Source organism: Protopterus annectens, chromosome 10.part0, assembly GCF_019279795.1.
Source record: "Protopterus annectens isolate FY-2018-M chromosome 10.part0, PAN1.0, whole genome shotgun sequence".
NCBI lineage: Eukaryota > Metazoa > Chordata > Ceratodontiformes > Protopteridae > Protopterus > Protopterus annectens.
In genome coordinates this window covers 585,234,221-585,254,412 of record NC_056744.1, presented here as the reverse complement: position 1 = coordinate 585,254,412, position 20,192 = coordinate 585,234,221, and positions in this window count along the sequence as shown.

Here is a 20,192-nt window from a genome sequence, read left to right as displayed (position 1 = left end):
TTTCCTGATGTTAAGATCATCTATTAATATTGACCAGTCTTTATCGAAAATAATCCTCAAAATTCTAAAGTCTTCACTAAAAGTAGTAATTAAGGCTCCTGCAAAGTCAGACATTGGTGATCATGATGGTTGTCTGCATCTATATTAATATTAGATTCCATAATGGAGATCTCTTCCCCATCTCTTGTTTTAACCATAGAATGGTCATTTCCACTCAGAATGGGCTTAAAATGCTCATTTTATCTTTTCTAGTAACTTCTTGAATTAAATCATCTATTAATTGCATGGGGAATGCTCTTTTAATTAACATAAAACATAAAGTATTACATTCTTCAATACAGTCCCTTTGACTACTGACCATGTGGGCTGCTTTTACTAGCTGTCCTTTCATGACAAACCTTTTTTGGTGCTGTGGATGAGAACTGCTGTAATGCAGAAAGCAGTTGGAGTAGGTCTCCTTCCTATGAATAGTAGTAATATATATTTTCTTAACTTTATCTTTAAATAAGTGAACATCTAAATAATTAATGGAATTAGAATTCACATTCCACGTAAATTTAAAAAACGTGGTAGTGTGATTTATATATTCTAGGAATAAATCCAATATAACTAATGATCCTTTCCATATTAGGCATATATCATCCTGAAATCTGTAATACGCTCTGATATGGCTATTATAACAAGACTGGAAAACAAAATGTTTCTCCCAATATGCCATAACAGTATTAGCATAGGCTCCCCTGCAGGGTGAACCCATGGCTATTCCTTTTCTTTGCAAATAATACTTATTATTAAATGTGATATAATTATTACTCAAAACCAAGTCCAATAACTCAGTAATGAGAATAGTTATATCATGGTGTATCCTATATTCAATTAATATTTCATTAACCCATTCTAAACCTGTGTCTTGCAGGATGACTGTATAAAGGTCAGTAACATCTAATGTTACCAATATGTCATTTTCATTATATTGTATATTGTTTAAAGATGCCAAAACAGTCCACGAATCTGTACATATTTGGGACTCCTTCTTTAAAATTTTCTTTAATTCGTAATCTAAATATTGTGCACAAGTTGAAGTTATAGAATTTCTCCCATCTACTAATGCCCTCATAGGAGGATGAGTAATATTTTTATGAATTTTTGGGGTTCCAAAAAAGACCAGAATTCTAGGAGTTAATATATTTAAGTAATTATATAAGAGAGTTTCCATCCTTTTTTCCATAAAGATGTCACTTAACTTATTATAGATCTTTCTGTAAGCCTTGTTAAATTCATTCAGTGAGATCTCTTCATATGTGTCAGTATTCAACAATTCATTCATTTCATCTCTATACATATCTAAACTCATAATTACCACACCACCCCCTTGCATGGTTTCATAATTCTTATTTTTTCTTTTTGTAAGTTCTCTATGAGTTTCCATTCATGTTCAGTTAAATTCATATCAGTGTTATGAAACCTGTTTTTTATGTGTCTGTAAATTTTTTAAAGTCTAGTTCACATATTTTTTCATACATAGCTAATCTTGGATGGAGGGGTGGGTTAAATATAGAAATGATGCTGTAGGTGTTCCAAGCATCAATATTATAAACATTATTTTGATGGAACAGAGACAAATTTAATTTCCTTAAGTACATTTTTAAGTCGATCATAATGTCTCTAAAGTTGAATCTCTTGGTTGGAACAAATGGCATTTCTTTAGCCAACAAATTAGCAACAGCAACATAAATATTTAGCTGTGAATAATTATACACCTTAAAATCTTTCTGTTCATTTAAAATAATAATGCATTCCTTAAACACATTCTCCAGACAGGAATTACTTCCATAAGCATGGATGATGACAAAATCTGAACACACATTATCAACAGCATCATGTGAAATATCAGAAACAACAGAAACAAACATTATGTCCTCCAATTCCTGTTCCTGGGTCTGGCTCCCTGAAACCCCACTGCTTAAAACCCTGCTTGTTGGATTTGTCTCTCATTAAAATCAGTCTTATTCCTGAGTCTCTCCGACCTTCTTAATGCAGGATATTCTGTGTCATAATCCAAATCTGTACCATGTTCTGTCACTCCAGTATTATTCACCAAATTATCATCATCACGATTATTTGTGAGAAAGTTTATATTATTATTATTATTATTGTTAAATTTATGTCTATATTGTGCATCTGGCAGTGTTGGATAAGCTCTCCCATTTGCATACTCATTAAGGTCTCTGTTAATTTTATTATTTTTACCTACTTTTTAATTTATCTATATATTGCTCAGCACTCATATATTCTTAAGTGTTCAAACTGGAACTGGTCTTACAACCCATCTTCCCTTATATTTCTGTCCAAAGTAGTCAAATCTTTACTTAATGAGTCAATATCTTTATCAACTTCCAAATGCACTCTCTCGAGGCACTCCTAAAAATGGAGAACATCAATATCTGTGCAGTAACTGAGACCTGGTTCAAGGCTCCAGAGAGCACCCCTGCAATACCAGGCTGCAACTTTTACCACACTTTTCGGCCACCAAATCAGGACCGAAACACTAAAGGTGGAGGAGTGTCAATATTCACCAAGGATATTCACACCACCAGGCTAGCTGCCCAACACAATGCATCTGAAATTCTCCAGGTGCAACTAACACTAGGTAAGAATGCAATCCAAATTGTAGCTTGCTACAGATCCCCCACCATACCCCAAGATTCTCACTACACCTTTCTAAACATACTGGAAAATATTAAGATAGAACCAAACACCCTAATACTGGGTGATTTTAACTACCCTGCCACTAACTGGGAAAACTACTCATGTACCAACACCTTTGCCCAACAGTTCTTGGAATTCATAAATTGCAACGCCCTGGATCAACTAATCCATAGTCCCACCAGGGGCTCCAATATCTTAGACCTGGTCATTACCAACATGGGAAATTGATGCTCCACACCTGTGGTCACTCCCTCATTAGTCAGGTCTGACCATAAGCTAATCACACTTAACATCCACACCCCACCCTCACCCCCCAGTAAGGAAATTTCCATAAAAAAAACTTCTCCAAAGCCAACTTCATGCTACTCAAGTCAGAAGTGACAAACTTCATGACACCCATGCAGACGGGAACTGAAAGTTCAACTGCTGAATCCTACACTAAGGCACTGTATGAGCACATCCACTCATGCATGAATCATGCCATCGCAAATAGAACCAAGTTGCTCTCATCCAAAAAAAGGAAGTCAATCTGGTGGTCCCCTGCCATAAACAAACTTTACAACAAAAGTAAGAAACTGTTGCAGAAAAGAGGAAAATCCCAGGATGCAAACAACTCCCTTATGAGCCTCATTAAGAAACTGAGATCCCTCATAAAATCCTCCAAAGCTAGTTATGAAAATAAAATTGCCAAAGATTCAAAAGACAACCACAAGGCATTCTATAACTATGTCAAGAATCTAAATGGCAATGCTCAGATCTGCTCTGAGCTAAAACAGAATGGCATTAAATATACTGATCCCAAGGGTATTGCCAATATCCTGGCAGATCGATTCAGTGCCAACTTCACCCCCTCTCACCCCCTAAATGGCCCATCTCAATACCGGAAGATTGCCAAATTCCGGTAATAACGGCCACACAGGTAAAAAACACACTCTCCAAAGTTAAGAATTCAGCATCCATGGGACCAGATGACATCCCAGGCTGTGTACTACATGAACTACAATATGAACTGGCACCTCACCTAAGTGTCATGTTTAATCATAGCCTCACCTCAGGTTTCGTGCCCACTGAGTGGCACAGAGCTACAGTTATCCCACTCCACAAGGGGGGATCCACCTTGGATCCTGGAAACTACCGTCCCATCAGTCTGACTAGCCTTATCTGCAAGACCATGGAGCGTATTATCATGGAACTTATAAACAAAGGCATTGGCAACCTTCAAACACTGGACCCCACCCAGGTTGGGTTCATGAAGGGCCGATCTTGTCTCCTGAACCTGATTGACTTCTTCAAATCAGTGTCCAGAGCCATGGACAAGGGTAAGGTGGTCCACACAGCCTATCCAAACCTTGCCAAAGCCTTTGATATCATCCCCACTCTGAAATCATAGATAAACTTACTAAGCTGGGCATTAATCCCTATGTCACCCAATGGGTTGCTAACTGACTTACTGATAGAACCCACACTGTAAAACTAGCCGACTCCAAATCCAGCTCCAGACAAGTGACAAGTGGAGTACCTCAGGGTTCAGTCCTGGGACTGCTCTTGTTTGGCATCTACTTCTCTGAAGTACAGGTCAACACTAAGGGACTCTGGCTTCAAAGTTCGCAGATGACTGCAAACTGGGAGCCATTATTGAATCCCCAAATGATGTGGATGCTCTACAAAAGGGCCTTACAGAAACAGATGCTTGGTGCCAGAGCTATGAGCTCAAGCTCAATGCCAAGAAATGTATAGTTATCCCCTTTGGGAAAAAACATGTACCCGTGAATTACCATATAGGTGGCAGTACACTAAACACTGAAAGTATGATAAGAGACTTAGGGACACAGGTGGACAGTGGTCTCACCTTCGATAACCACATTGTCACAACAGTTAGGAAATCCTTCTATGTGGCACACCTCATCACTAAAGGCTTTTCATCCAGAGAAAAGGAGGTCAGTGTCCCACTGTACTCATCCCTCATTAGACCCATTAAAGAATACAATGCCCCATTTGGTATGTACCTCTCAAGACATCTGCAACAACTGGAAAGGTCGCAGAAATACCTCACTAAAAGAATCACAGGCCTAAAGCAGATGCCCTATACTAACCGCCTTAAAAATCTTCAGCTATGGGAGACAAAGATGGCCGCCTTTCTGTAGACACTGTACATCTACAGCTCTCCAGTTACTCGCAAGAATAAGTAACCCTGAGGATATACTACAAGTCTTTTTGCATTAATTACCGGATATAACTATTCTACTACAACCAAACTACGACTGAGAATCAAAAGAACGAAGGAAAAACTAATTAATTTCACAGGATTAAAGCTGATTGTCTGCCTGACTCTGAATAGAGCTATAAACAAAGGATCTATCTGATTTCTGTTTCAAGATGTCAAAACTGGACAAAAATATGGACACAACAACAACTAAAACTAAATTATCAATGCTGATGTCACCAGAGAAAGACTCTACATTTAAAAGACAGAAAACTGTAAAACCACAAGATCTTTTAAAAACAGGAGGAACAAACCAACCGGATCAGCTAGCTAACATGGAGGACATTAAAACAGCACTGTTACCCATACAAGAATCTTTAAATGCACTTTCAAACCAGATACTTGCTTTTAATGCCACATGCAGTCAAATTCTTGACAGAATAGATAAATCTGAGGCTAGAATATCTGATAATGAGGACAGAATAACATTTCTTACAAAAAAAACAGATATTCATGACCTGGACATTCAAACTATGCAGACCAAGATCCTGGATTTAGAGGCAAGATCCAGAAGAAACAACATAATTATTAGAGGAATCAAGGAAAATATTCAATATAATGATCTAATGCCTACCATTACACAGATACTGGAAATATTGTTCGAGGACTCGGGTATGGCTAAGCAAATAGTCATAGAAAGAGCACACAGAGCTCTCAGGGAATCACAAGCATCAAATATTCCTAGACCGGTTTATGTCAAAATTCTGAATTACCAGGATGTAAATAAAATAATTCTAACTATGAAAAAGAAAGGAGGTTTTGTAATGTGGCAAAATAACAGAGTTTCTATGGGTCAAGATCTACCAATGCAAATCAGACAAGCCAGACAAGCATTAGCCCCTTACTGCAAATTTCTTATTGATAAAAATATAAAATTCCAGATGAAGTATCCAAGTACATTAATCTTTACATTTGATGGAGCCAAATATTCTGTTTCTACAAAAAGGAAGCAAAACTCACCTTTTGAAGACTTTTAAATCCTTCCAACTTCAGAAGCTTAACTGGAACATTCAGTCTGTGTACAGCAATACAGATTCTGGGATTCCATGGCTACTATACCTCAAGGCTTCAAAATCCTTTGTTTGCTTCTTTTTTCGCACCAGGCCCCCTGTTTAATCATTAACCAGTATTTTCTTACAGGTCCAGCTTAAATCTAAAGATTTCATGAACTCCTGCAGCCTTGATGAACTGTGTGTGTCAGTGAGTCAACAGAAGTCCTAGAAATGCTCCAGAGGGTCAGCTTTTGTTGTGGCACTTCCGGAAATCTGTCCACATAATGGGTCCCCCTTCGAGAACTCAAAATCAAGATTTTATACCAGGAAGTAGCCAGAGCTCTGTGGAGCCAGGGAAGCTTTTAGAATGGCAAAACGAGGCTCCTGGACTATTTTAGAGAGGTTTGACTTTTATTTTGTATAAAGAAATGTCAGCTTATTCAGGTAAGGATTTAAACTGGGCTGTAACATATGGTTAAATAGAGTAATTTAACTACAATGTTAGAAACAATATAAAGTTACTACAGTTATTCTATTTTGGATCTAGATAGTGTGCCTGAAGATAGAAATGCAGTTATAATTATATACTATTGATATTTTTGCTTTTCTGCCTTTGAAATGACTGTTATATTGTTTATGTTACTACAAAAAAAAAAAAAAAAAAAAAAAAAAAAAAAACTTTCTCCTTATTAATGCTATGATAATCTATATGTGTTAACATGTATAATTCACTCTCCTATTCCTAAGGGAATGGAAGGATATATATTTTATGTGGTTCTAGAGATGCTGTGCATTATGTTAGCTATATATTTCTTACAGTATTAATACATTAATGGTGAAAAAAAAATGTTACTGATGTTTTTATCAATGCTGCTGTTAACATGTTATACTTACCTAGGCAAAGTTAGATAAGACAGTTAGTTATTCTAGGATAATATAATCAATTATTTAATTAATAATGTATGTAAATCATTACAGGGTAGAATAAGAAATTGGTATGTAAGACATAGTGTGTTAACTAACTAATATGTTCAAGAGCTGTAGATAGGTACTAGTGTTTAATGGGGAATGTGTAGGTTAGTTTTTGTAGGGTTAGTTGTAGTTATCATAGGTTTTGTATATCTTGTTAGGGTGTTATTATATAATAGTCATTTAGGATTGATGTATACCAATAGAAGTATAAACAGTGTTAAAAACCTATGTTTGTCCTGGTCCAGGAGAATAGTGGATAGGCACTGGTTAGGGATGGGGCATTTAGTTTGCTTCCAGATATTTCAAAATCTGATATTATACCGAATCTAGTATCGTTTTCAAATTCAACATATACACTAACATTTTAAAAGTATTTTTATGTGGATAATAGACTCATGGAATGTTAAAGGTTTCCAGAATCTGAAAAAAGGAAACTATTTTTCATTTACTTCTTCAGTCAAAAGCACAATTTATATTGTTACAAGAAACCCACTTGGCTAATGATCAATGGACTGCCATTAAAAATAAAAATGGATCAGGGGTAATAGCTTGGAAGGGACAACTAATAGTGCAGGTGTAGCAATAATCATCAAAACTCAGATCCAAGAGAGAATTTTAGATTTTAAAATGGATAAAGAAGGAAGATGGTGTTATGTAATTTTTATAACAAAATTTTACGATAAACCGGTGATTCTTCTTAATATATATGCCCCATGTACCAATCAGCAAACCTTCATAACATCACTTTACTTTATTTTAAACCAATATAACAATTATTATATAATAATAGGAGGTGACTGGAATACATACCAAGACCCTAAACTAGATAAAACAAGTCCCCATAGATCTTATAATAATCAGGCAGTGATAGCACTGCAGGAACTTAAAGCAGATTTTAAACTTTATGATCCATTTAAATATAATAAGGACCAAATGAATCCAAATAACTTCACATTTTATTCGAGCTGTCATAAAATGTGGTCCAGGATCGATTTCCTTTTAATATCAGATACACTAATGTGTTTTGATCCCTATATATACATACAAGCTCGTTATTTGTCGGATCACTCCAGGATCACATTAACCTTTAAGAAAGATACTTGTCATAAATTGCATGCTAGGGGTTATAATTGGACATTAAATCCATATCTATTGCATAAAGAGGATGTATTAAAAGAAGCTCAGGAGTTTTTTAATCAATTATTAAATAAGCTTTTAGAAAACCGACATCCATCAGACATAGAATGGGCAACTATCAAAGTGCAAATTAAAGGAATGTTTATCCAAAAGCTACTTTCTACAAGAAATTACAAGTGAAAGATATGCATGACTTGGAATCAAAAATTGAATTATTAGATCAGGAATTAATTAGAAATTATAGTAAACAAACCGAAATGGAATTATTAAATTGTCAGAAGAAACTTTTTTTATTACAAAACAGTAAATTATCATTCCATGAACAGAAAATGCTGGTAAAATACGCTAATCACATACAGACCCCGTCAAAAGCACTAGCACGCATTATTAATCAATCGAAGTCACCTTCCCAAATCCCTGAAATATACTTCAACAATAAAACATACACCAATACGGAAGATATCATAAAGGTTTTTGAACTAATATTTTCAGAACTATATGGTGAACAACAGGATGTAAATCCAAATAAGAATAATAATGATTTTCTTCAGAAAATTATATTTCCAAAGATTAATGATGAGCTTCATATGAACCTGATTAAACCTATTTCTTCAGAGGAAATAACTGATGTTATCAAGAAATTGAAGCCATACAAAGCTCCGGGACCGGATGGTTTGACTACAGAATTTTATAAAACTTTTAGTGATATTCTGGGATAAAAAATGTCAGTGGTCTTTAACTATATTATTAACAATAAAATTACTGACCCACACTTTAATGCATCGAAAACTATTCTCATACCAAAAGAAAATACTGATCGACAAAACCCGGATAATTATAGACCCATCTCACTTTTAAACATAGATATGAAAATTATGACATCGATTTTGGCTAACAGGTTGAAAATGGTAATTAACCCTATAATATCTGATGAACAAGCCGGTTTTATAAATAGCAGACAAACTATAGATAATACATTAACACTGCATACAATGATTTCTCATGCCACCCATAAAAACCATAATCTTTACACACTTATAATTGATGCACAAAAAGCATTTGACAGAGTGAACTTAGAATATTTATTTGACATTTTAACATGTTTTAACATACCGCAAGAATTCACTTCAACTTTAAAAAATTATATACCAATCCTTATACAAATCTAGTCATTAACAGGAATCTTTCAAAAGAATTCAAATTAAAATGGTACACGTCAAGGCTGTCCTTTATCTCCTTGTTATTCAATTTGTATTTGGAACCTCTATTTTGCACATTAAACAAAATATCTATCATAATGCTCCAAGGATCTATGGTACGAAGATCACAATGGCTGCTTTTGCAGATGATTTGAGTATTTATTGCACAACACCTGTTTCGGATACTAATAAAATATTAAAGGCAGTAGAAGAATTTGCAAAAATTTCCAATTATAAATTAAATTTAAAAAACTAAGATATTCCCATTAAAGACACCTACACCTTTTCACTATTACCATTAGTAGGGCAGGTAAAATCAGAAGAAAAAATAAAATACTTAGGAGTGGTTTTCTCAACAGACAACAGAGATTTTTATCTCAATAATGTTAAGGTTATTTGGGAGCAGATAGTATCTGACTTGAAAAGATGGGATAATCTGAAATTACCAATAATGGCGAAGACTTCAATTATTAAAATGAATATACTTCCTAGATTACTATATATTTTTAGAGCATCACAAGTTCAAATCTCCAAAAATTCTTCAAACAGCTTCATACAGAACTAGCTAGATTTCTATGGGAACCTAGAAAAGTTAGGATATCGTATGATAAATTGATGGCTCCAAAAATAGGGAGGGTTGGATCTACCTAATTTGAAACATATTATTTAATAATAAACACCAATAGACTTTTAAGAATAATTAACTTTGATGGGTGTAACTCGAAATGGGTTCCCAAATGGCTGATTCTTAATCATAAACATGTCAAGGAATTGGATATTAACTGCAAGGCATTACCTTTTTAAACAAAAATACTCTTAAAGTGTACTTCGTGTTGGAACATATCAAAACATATATAGTTTCAGTACAAAATCTCTTTAACTCATTAAATCTTTTGCAAAGTATGATAATTCTTCAACCATTTCACAAAAATCCAAATCTGAAAATTGGTAACCAGCTGATAGACCTTAAGAAATTCCCACTTATAATTAATTTAACCCTACTTGATTTATATCCGTTTTTAGGTATCCCGATTCACAATATTTTAGAAGAGTTGAATCTCCCCAAATCGTATCTAATTATAATAAGACAATTAAAAGACCTAGCAATAAGTTACCTTAGTAAAGGGAATGACATAATTAAAGAAGAAGATTTAAACATGTGTCTGAACTTATGGCAAACCCTTACACAGGAATGTAAATATATAACTGCAGCATATGGTTTGATTAAAGAAATAAAATATAATAATCAAATATTAATTTCCAAATACTGAGAGAGAAATTGTTGACAATTGAAGAAAGTAAAATACTAAAAGCAATTCACTTAACCATAAAATCTGTGTCCCTTCAGAAGCTATTATTTACCCAATTGATGATATTTAATAACGCTGTATTATACGTCTCACTCTACACAAATTTAACTCAAAGAACTCACCAAAATGCCCATATTGTATAGATCAAACAGCCGACCTCCTACATATGTTTTGGAGTTGTAAATGTATTTTCAAACTCTGGAATTCCTTGAAACTTCAACTACAAAAATGGGATATCAACATTCCACACTCTCCTGGGAATTTACGATTTTACATATTCCACCACCCAACTTGGAAAGAACCCAAAGAATTATACTAGTCAATATTTTTTGTTGATGAAGTTATATATAGCTTCCAATTGGTTGAACCCTTTACAGACATCATGGCAAAATTTCAAGATAGTAGCCACCAAACATATTCTAGCACATAAATTTCTAATTAGTGATCATAAGAAAAATGTAAACAATACAAAAATATGGGAACAAATCTTTAACATTGTATTAGCTTAAAGTTCCATTCCACTATTCGCTGGGAAAAACTGAATAACTGTTGAATTTTATTGAGATAAGTCTTATATGGTTACTAGTTCTTTTTTCTTCATTATTTTTTTTTTTAGAAGTGTATAGGTATGTATAATGATTCTATGTAACTGTTGGAAGCATTCATGTACATATTGTAAGTAGTTGGTAGTACTGTATTAGTTGTTTGGAAAAAATAAAATAAAGAATTATTATTGAAAAAAAAAAAATCTTCAGCTATACTCTGTCGCATATCGTCTACTCAGAGGCAATCGTGGCTTAACATACAAGGCCATGTCAAACCCAGAGCAGTTGGACATGTACACTTAAAGAAATCCCAAACCCTCAGAGCCACATGCTCCAGGGATCTAAACCTTGTCATCACAATAAACAAAATTTGCTGGAGGGATAGGTTCCTGACCAAGAGACTCCCCAGACTCTGGAACAGACTGCCCATACATGTCAAGCAGAGTGCCTCTTTGGCTCTCTTCAAAAGGAACCTTGACGATTGGATGGGAGAAAGGAAATTCACCCTGGGATCACATCAATCGCCCTGTTAGACAGGGGTCCAGGGAAGTAAATAGTGTGGGAAGAAATAGCCAGGCAATTGTTATGGCTATGCTTGTATAGGCCCTAGGGCTGATAGCCTAGTACCAACCTATGAAACTATGAACCTATTATATTTAATAAGAAGTTCGAGTAGTTCAATGCCAAACTTGTCAAACATTTTTAATACTTCAACATGGAGGGCTAAGTTATTGACTAGGCCAGTTGGATACTTCCATATGCGTAGGCCTTTGGGTATAATATTACACCAAATACATTCACTTAAGTACGCATTCTCAAGTTGCAACTTTTTGCACCTCATAAGTTTATGATCAAAATCATTTAGCTTACCCTCCAAAGTGGAATTTATCAGTTCTTGTCTGGGAATGAAGGAAAAACTAGCACCTAGCCAATCTTTTAACTGGAGAATCTCTCACCCAGTAGCAAAAGCATCATTTTTCTTATTGTTGTGACTAGTTACACATCCTGGCCCAGGTACCTTCCATTCAGAACTCAGCTGAGTGCTTGCAATAATAGGAATGAAAGATTCTTGTGAAGTTGTCTCTTGAACTGAGGCAAGGTATAGTGCCATAGAATTGAAGTTCAATGCTGATCCAATAGCTCCCTCTGGTGGATGATTTGACAGAGTGGAGTGAATTTCTTCAGTCTGCCCAACGCTTTCATACAAATTATATATACAATGGCTGAGTTGCAGAATTAAGGCTGTGCAATTCCAAAGCAGTAATATATTTAGCTAAGTGTGACCCATGCCCAGTCTTTTATTTTGGCAAAATGGAGAGAATATTTTGCCAAAGGATTTATGAACATGAATATGAGATAAGGAAAAATAATTTAAATAATGTTTTAGCCAAACATGTTAGTGACAATATAGAATATCAATTTAGGTTTTTAGCCACTGATCAAGTGAGTATAAATGATAGAAAACCATGAGGACTGCTTTTAGAAATAAAAGAACTTAGGCGGCAAATTTGCTTGCAAGCTGATAGTTGGCCAGGCATTAACGAGCTTAATTCTATTACACCAGTTTTAAAATTAAAGGCACTGGAAAGGAAAAAGCTTCAGGCCACCATAGTGACTCCATCTGGTATAAATGAATAATACAAGCATTAGCCATAGTGGATAGTGAAATTAATGCGCATATATATCTTTTGTATATATATATATATATATATATATATATATATATATATATATATATATATATATATATATATATATATATATATATATATACATATATATATATATATATATATATATATATATATATATTTATATGATATTTTCATTTCTTTGTTTTAAGCAGGTAATAGTGGTCTTGTGAATGTTACCCTTTTACATTTAAATTTTAAATTTTAACCAATGATAAGCAATCATTCAGGTTTTTAAGGAAGTGATGAAACAAAATATGACGTCTGATGAAGTTTGGCATTGCATCCAAACAAAAGCACTTACCAGTGATTCATTGTATGGATATTAGTGGCTTGTATTTGGGGTCCGATCCATAGCCTTTGTTATTTTATTGAGTTGTTTGTGTTCTGCTATTGTTTCTGTATGGCCAATATGCTAGTGATGTTCAAACATCCTATGGCTCCATAAGCTGATGTAAATTGCTCTAACAGCCACACACATACAAACATGATTAGACTGAGGGTATCACCACTTCCAATTACTGCTTACAGGATATGGCACAACACACACATAGTTCAAGTTGGCTGTATGTAGATTACAACACTTACCTATGTAATGGTACACAGTACAGATCACAGTATGTGATGCATGCAAAATACCTCATGTCTGATAGTACTGTCAGTTTAGGACATATTATGCTTGACGACATTAGCAGGCTAAGTTGTGGTCAGGCATTTGGAGAGCCACATAACCTGCTACAAATACATTTCTGAAAAACTCTACCTCTTTGTAAGTTACTGAGATGACCATATTTATTCCATGTGGACATACACACATGCACCAAGTAGCCCAAAGTGAGATTAGACCCCCTACCTATCTAGTCTTGCACACTATAGATCACAGTACTTATCGCGTGCATCATGGCTTAAGTCAGATGTGACAATAGCACCAGGTAGTCTTAAGATAGATGACATCATCAGGCTATGTAGAAGAGGGCAGTTTGGAAGCCAGGAGCAACTTACAGGGCCAAAACTAGCATAACCATTGCAGTTTGATAGCCAGTGAGGGCTTCTCAGTTGTTTGGCAGGGGGTTACACACAAACACACACATGCACCAAGTGGCCTGCATTGAATCTAGAAACCCTAACAATCTAGTCTTACATAGTAAAGTTCACAGTACTTATCACATGTGTCACAGCTTAAGTCAGATGCTATAATAGCAGCTGGTAGTGTTAAGGTAGATGACATCACCTGGCCTTGTAGAAGAGGGCAGTTTGGAAGCCAGCAGCAACTTACAGGGCCAAAAAGTGCATAACCATTGCAGTTTGACAGCTAATGAACATTTCTCAGTTGTTGGGCAGGGGGATACACACACACACACACACACACACACACACACACACACACACACACACACACACACACACACACACGCACACACACCTAGTGGCTTTTAGTGAGATTAAACCCCCTGCCTATGTAGTCGTACACACTATAGATCACAGTACTTATCGCATGCACCACACCTGATGTCTGTTCTATATGTGATTGCAGGCAAACTACTTGTGGATTGCACAAACTAGGCTTGTGTTGAACAGCATCTGTGGCCTGCAGAGTGATATGGCTTTGTACTGTTATCTGCATCTAGTATCCTAGCAGAGAAATAACTGTTATTATCCTAGCTATGTGTCTACAGTTACCAGTATGGCCATATGTGGCTGTTTGCACTTGGATGGGCAAGCCTGTGATCAGCAACAATGTGCCTGGTCCATGTGTGCATAGACAACAGAATACATTGCACCATTTTCTCACCTGTTGCTGTCTATGTGGTGACACCCAGCAGGCACAGGGATCTGTAGGTAAGTGCATTATATACTGTTGAGCCCTTACTTTGGATCCTTTGAGCAACATTATAGATGTGTAATAGAGCAGCTTTATTCACCAGTATTAGGGTATGTAGGACAATACAGACATCTGCACACATATTTCTGTATATAACAGGGATCTATATATAAATAGGTTCATAGGTTCATAGGTTCATACTAGGCTATCTGCCCAAGGGCATTTATAAGCCTAGCCCATAGTTATGTGGCTTTCGCCACCCCTTTAGTTTGAATAAAAACTATGCCTATCATTTTTCTGTGCCTCTGTCAAGCAGTGACACTGAAGTAATCCCTGGGTTATATCTGCGATCTCCCATCCATTGGTCAAGATTCCTCTTGAACAAGGCCAGCGAGGTGCTCTGCCTCACATGTACCGGGATTTTGTTCCACAGCATAGGGAGTCTCTGGGTGATGAATCTGTCCCTCCAGCATGTTCTATTTATAACCGTGTCAAGGTTTAAGTCTCCCGCCCTTGTGGTTCTGAGGGATCTAGATTTTTTGAGGTGAAGCATATTCATCAAATCTGGGTTTGACATGGCCTTATATGTCAGGCACAGGTCACCTCTGAGCAAGCGGTATGAGACTGAACAGAGCTGGAGTTCTTTCAGTCGGGCAGCATAAGACATATTTTTGAGACCCTTTATCCTTTTGGTGAGGAACTTTTGGGGCCTTTCAAGCTGCAGCAGGTGTCTGGTCAGATACATTCGAACGGGCATTGTACTCATTCATAGGTCTAATGAGTGAGGAGTACAGGGGACGATGACCTCCCTTGATCTAGATGTGAATCCCTTCATGATCAGGTGGGCGATATAGAAGGTTTTCCTAACTATTTTAGGAACATGAGTGTCAAACGAAAGGCTACTGTCAACTTGGGTCCCCAGATCCCTGATGACTTTTTATGTGCTCAGTGGATTGCCACCTATATGGTAGCTAGGGGTAACCTTGTTTTTCCCGAAGGGTATGACTATGCATTTTTTGGCGTTTAACTTCAGGCCATGGCTCTGGCACCAGTTATCCGTTTCAGTGAGGCCCTTCTGGAGGATATCTGTGTCAGATGTGTTTTCGACTATGGCGCCCAGTTTGCAGTCATCTGCACACTTTGTCAGCCATAACCCTGCTGTGTTTGCTTGTACTTCAGAAAAGTAAATGCCGAACAAGAGTGGACCCAGGACTGAGCCCTGTGGGACACCACTTGTGACAGGCTTTGAGTCTGACATGGCTCCAGCAACTCTGACCCTGTGGGTTCTGTCACTTAGACAGTTTGCAACCCATCTTGTGATGTATGGGTTTACATTCAAGCTGATGAGTTTTTCGATGATACCTGAGTGGGGTATTGTGTCGAAGGCCTTTGCCGGGTCGAGGTAGGCTGTATGGACTGCCTTTCCCTCATCAATGGCCTTGGTGACTGTCTCGAAAAAGTCAACCAAGTTTAAGAGGCAGGATCTGCCTTTGACAAAGCCAAACTGGGATGGATCCAAAGTCTGCAAGTTCCCTATGTCTTTATTTATGAGTTCCATTATGATCCTCTCCATGGCTTTGCAGATAAGGCTTGTCAAGCTAATGGGGCGGTAATTTCCAGGGTCTGTGGAGGCACCAGCCTTATGAAGTGGGACCACAGTCGCCGTGCGCCACTCCTTGGGTACGTATCCTGAGGTGAGGCTAAGATTAAACAGCTGTCCTAACTGTGTGTTTAATTCCTCATTGAGTTCATGAAGCACACAGCCGGGGACACCATCCGGTCCCATGGATGCTGTGTTTTTTGCCTTAGTGAGGGCAGTTCTCATGTGGACATTGGAGATGTTTGGGGGGCTACAATCCTCTGGAATAGATATCTCTCCTTTTGGGGAGGGAAGAAGTTTGCACTGAACCTGTCAGCCAGTATGTTAGCAATGTGTGTAGGTTCAGTAATTTTCACATCATTTTGAACTAATTCTGAGCATATCTGGGAGTTTCCTCCTAGGTTTCTAACATAGCTAAAGAAGGCCTTATGATTGTCTTTAGAGTCCTTGGCGATTTTTCTCTCAAAATTTGCCTTGGATGATTTTATGAGAGCTCTTAGTTTTTACTTATAATGATCAAAGGTGTCTTACCTTTCAAGGATTTTGCTCTATCTTGTAATAGCTTCCTCCTTTTGTTGTAGAGCTTGTTTATGGCTGGGGTCCACCAGACTGGACGCTTGCCTTTGGTACAGAGAGTCTTAGTTTTGTTTGGGATTGCCTGATCCATGCAGTCCTGTAGGTGCTGGTAGAAGGCATTTGTAAGTGATTCAGCGATTTGAGTAATGTTTACCACTGGCTCAGGGGCCTTAAAGGAGACCACACTAGTTTTAGAAGTGTGAAATCGGCTTTTGAGAAGTTTTTCACTGTGGTCTTTTTGTTTCAGGTGAGGGCGGATGAGGACCTCCAGCGAGATTAGTTTATGATCTGATCTCACCAGTGAGGGGTATACTTCGGTGTTGAACATTTTGATCCCATGTTCGTGATGATGAGATCAAGTATGTTTTCTCCTCTTGTGGGGATGGTGACTAGTTGTTCCATGGCATTTGAGTTTATGAACTCCAGGAATCTTTGGGTTAGAGTGTTCGGGCTTGAGTAGTGTTCCGAGTCTATATTAGGGTAGTTGAAGTCACCTAGTATGATGGTGTTTGGAGATACATTTATCCCTCCAATGTTTTCAGGAAGGCCATGTGAGGTTCCTGAGTTTGAGAGGGTGGCCTGTAACATGCTACAAATTGCAGAGCAGTCTTGCCTATGGTTAATTGCACCTGGATGGTCTCCGATGCATCGGCGTTGCCACCAACCTTGAGGTGTGGGTGTCCTTTATGAATATGGACAACCCTCCTTTCTTGGTGTTGTCCGGATTTTGGGGCCGAACGCATGATATGAGGTGAAACCTGTTATTGCTGGGTGCTCTCAGGAGCCTTGAACCAGGTTTCTGTCACAGCACAGACATCGATGTTCTCCATATTGAGAAGGGCCTCGAGTGCGTGCATCTTGAGATTGAGACTTCTGGCATTGAGCAGCATTACCCTTAGTTTTTTTCCTTTTTGGTGTTCTAGGGTGGTAGGTTTAGAATTTGAGCCTTGCCTAAAAAAGGCACTATGGGGGTGGCAAGAGCCTTTGCCAATATCCGGAAGCCCAGGGGTGACAGGTGCAAGCCGTCCCTTGCGTAGGGATGTAGCTGTGTGTGTGTATATGATATGAAGATATATAGGAAGAGCCTGAGATGTATGTTTTTATATATGTATATAGCTATAGCTCTATATATATATATGTATATATATATATATATATATATAGATATATATATGTATATATATATATAGATATATATATATGTATATATATATATATATATATATATATATATATATATATATATATTTATATATATAATCAGCGGTGGTGCAGCGGTAGCATTGTTGCCTCACAGCAAGAGGTTCTCCCATTTGTGAAAGACATGCGTGAATAGGCATGCCTTCGTTGAAGGTTGGGCATCGAGCTGGCAACTTGTCACCATGAAAATCTACTGCCAATCATTAGCGGACCGGAGTTCCACTGTGGCTACCCCTAACCGGGAAAAGCCGAAAGACAACAACAACATGTAGCTATATAACTATATATATATATATATATATATATGTGTGTATATATATATATATATATATATATATGGGTCTATCTGAGTTCATCGACATTTTAAAATACCGAAAACGAATTAACCGACACCAAAACAACGAAACTCATTTAACCGACGCCAGAAGATCGACAGTTCACAAACACGACATCGCATACACCCGACACAACATACCAACAAACAAAACACATCCCCTATCCAACACTCACACACACAACACAAGCACACCAAAATCCTTACAAACAAACACTAACCCATACATACACAACTAACCACAACCCTGACCCAAACCCTTACCCTAAGGTCCGTCACTATCGCACACTCACACAACCCGCCCCTAACCCTAACTCACTTATCCCACCCCTACCCCTACAAAACACCAACATTGCACACTTACCTTACTCGCACACTCACCTAACCCGCACCCTAACCCTAACTCACTTATCCCACCCTACCCCTACAAAACACCAACATTGCACACTTACCTTACTCGCACACTCACCTAACCCGCGCCCTAACCCTAACTCACTTATCCCACCCCTACCCCTACTAAACACCAGCATCGCACACTTACCTTACTCGCACCCTTACCCCATCACAGCTTCTCAGCTGCCGGTGTCTTCCTGCCTCGGTCTTCTGCCTCGTCGATCTTCTGGTGTCGGTGACGTGACTTTCGACATTCTCGTGTCGGTTAATCCATTGTCGGTATTTTAAAGTGTCGATGAACTCAGATAGACCCATATATATATATATATATATATATATATATATATATATATATATATACATATATATGTATATATATATATATATATATATATATATATATATATATATAGCTATTTGAAAATACATAAAGATACATATACTATGTATGCGTGAGAGAGATAATGACAGATGGGTATGTATGCATATATGTATGTGTGTATAGGCTTATCTATACATAACAGGTCATTTTGATCAAGGAGCAACAAGACTGCACTCAGTTTAAATAAGTGTATGGGCATGCCCAGTGGGACTGTCAGTACTTATAAAGTGACTCCAGGCTGCAACTACCTCCACTTCTGTTCGGGATTTTATGTGTTATGGTCACAGACATCTGTCCCTGTTTCTGCATTACTGCACTTTACTCAAAATGTCCATGGCATTCTTCAGCTGTCTGATGTGATTAATATGTGACAGTGGTTCATAATGTTACACCACACACAGACTGACTGTCTGAGACAACACCAACATAATAATACCTCACATGTAAAAGATGTGGATACCTCCACATTTGAACCATCAAAAGCATCACTGTTCTTAACCTCCCTAGTCTACTGAGCCACACATACTACTAGCCAGAGAGTAGTCATTCATCACACAAAGACATACATATGTATGCTGTTATTCCTGTGTTAAGTGAGACATACAATGTGTGCTCGATTTCTACATTACTGCTCTGAATTTGCCTGGACTGCTGATATACCATTGATGACCTACTCTTAAAGAGGTTATTTGGGGAAACTGCTGTGTTGGGTGTGGGGGATCAACACCAATTGTTCTGCTAGGATACACAGTAGTCCAATTATCATGTGACCCCACTGTTAAAATCTCCCTTGACTGATGTAGTGCATATTCCAATCATGAGGCCTAGTGAATATCAAGGAATACATATTAGTGGACTGGGTAAATGTAATCCAAAGTAGATGTTATTTTTGTCCATACAGCCCACTATATTTCCTTGAATAAATGCAGCAAATCCATACATACAATAGCATATTATAATAATCCTTACAAGTAGTGTGTAGGTTAGGGACTTACCTTGTGAATGCAGAAGTTGACAGAACTGGAGTTCAGGGCATAGTTACTTTCTGACCATAGTCGGAAAAGTTC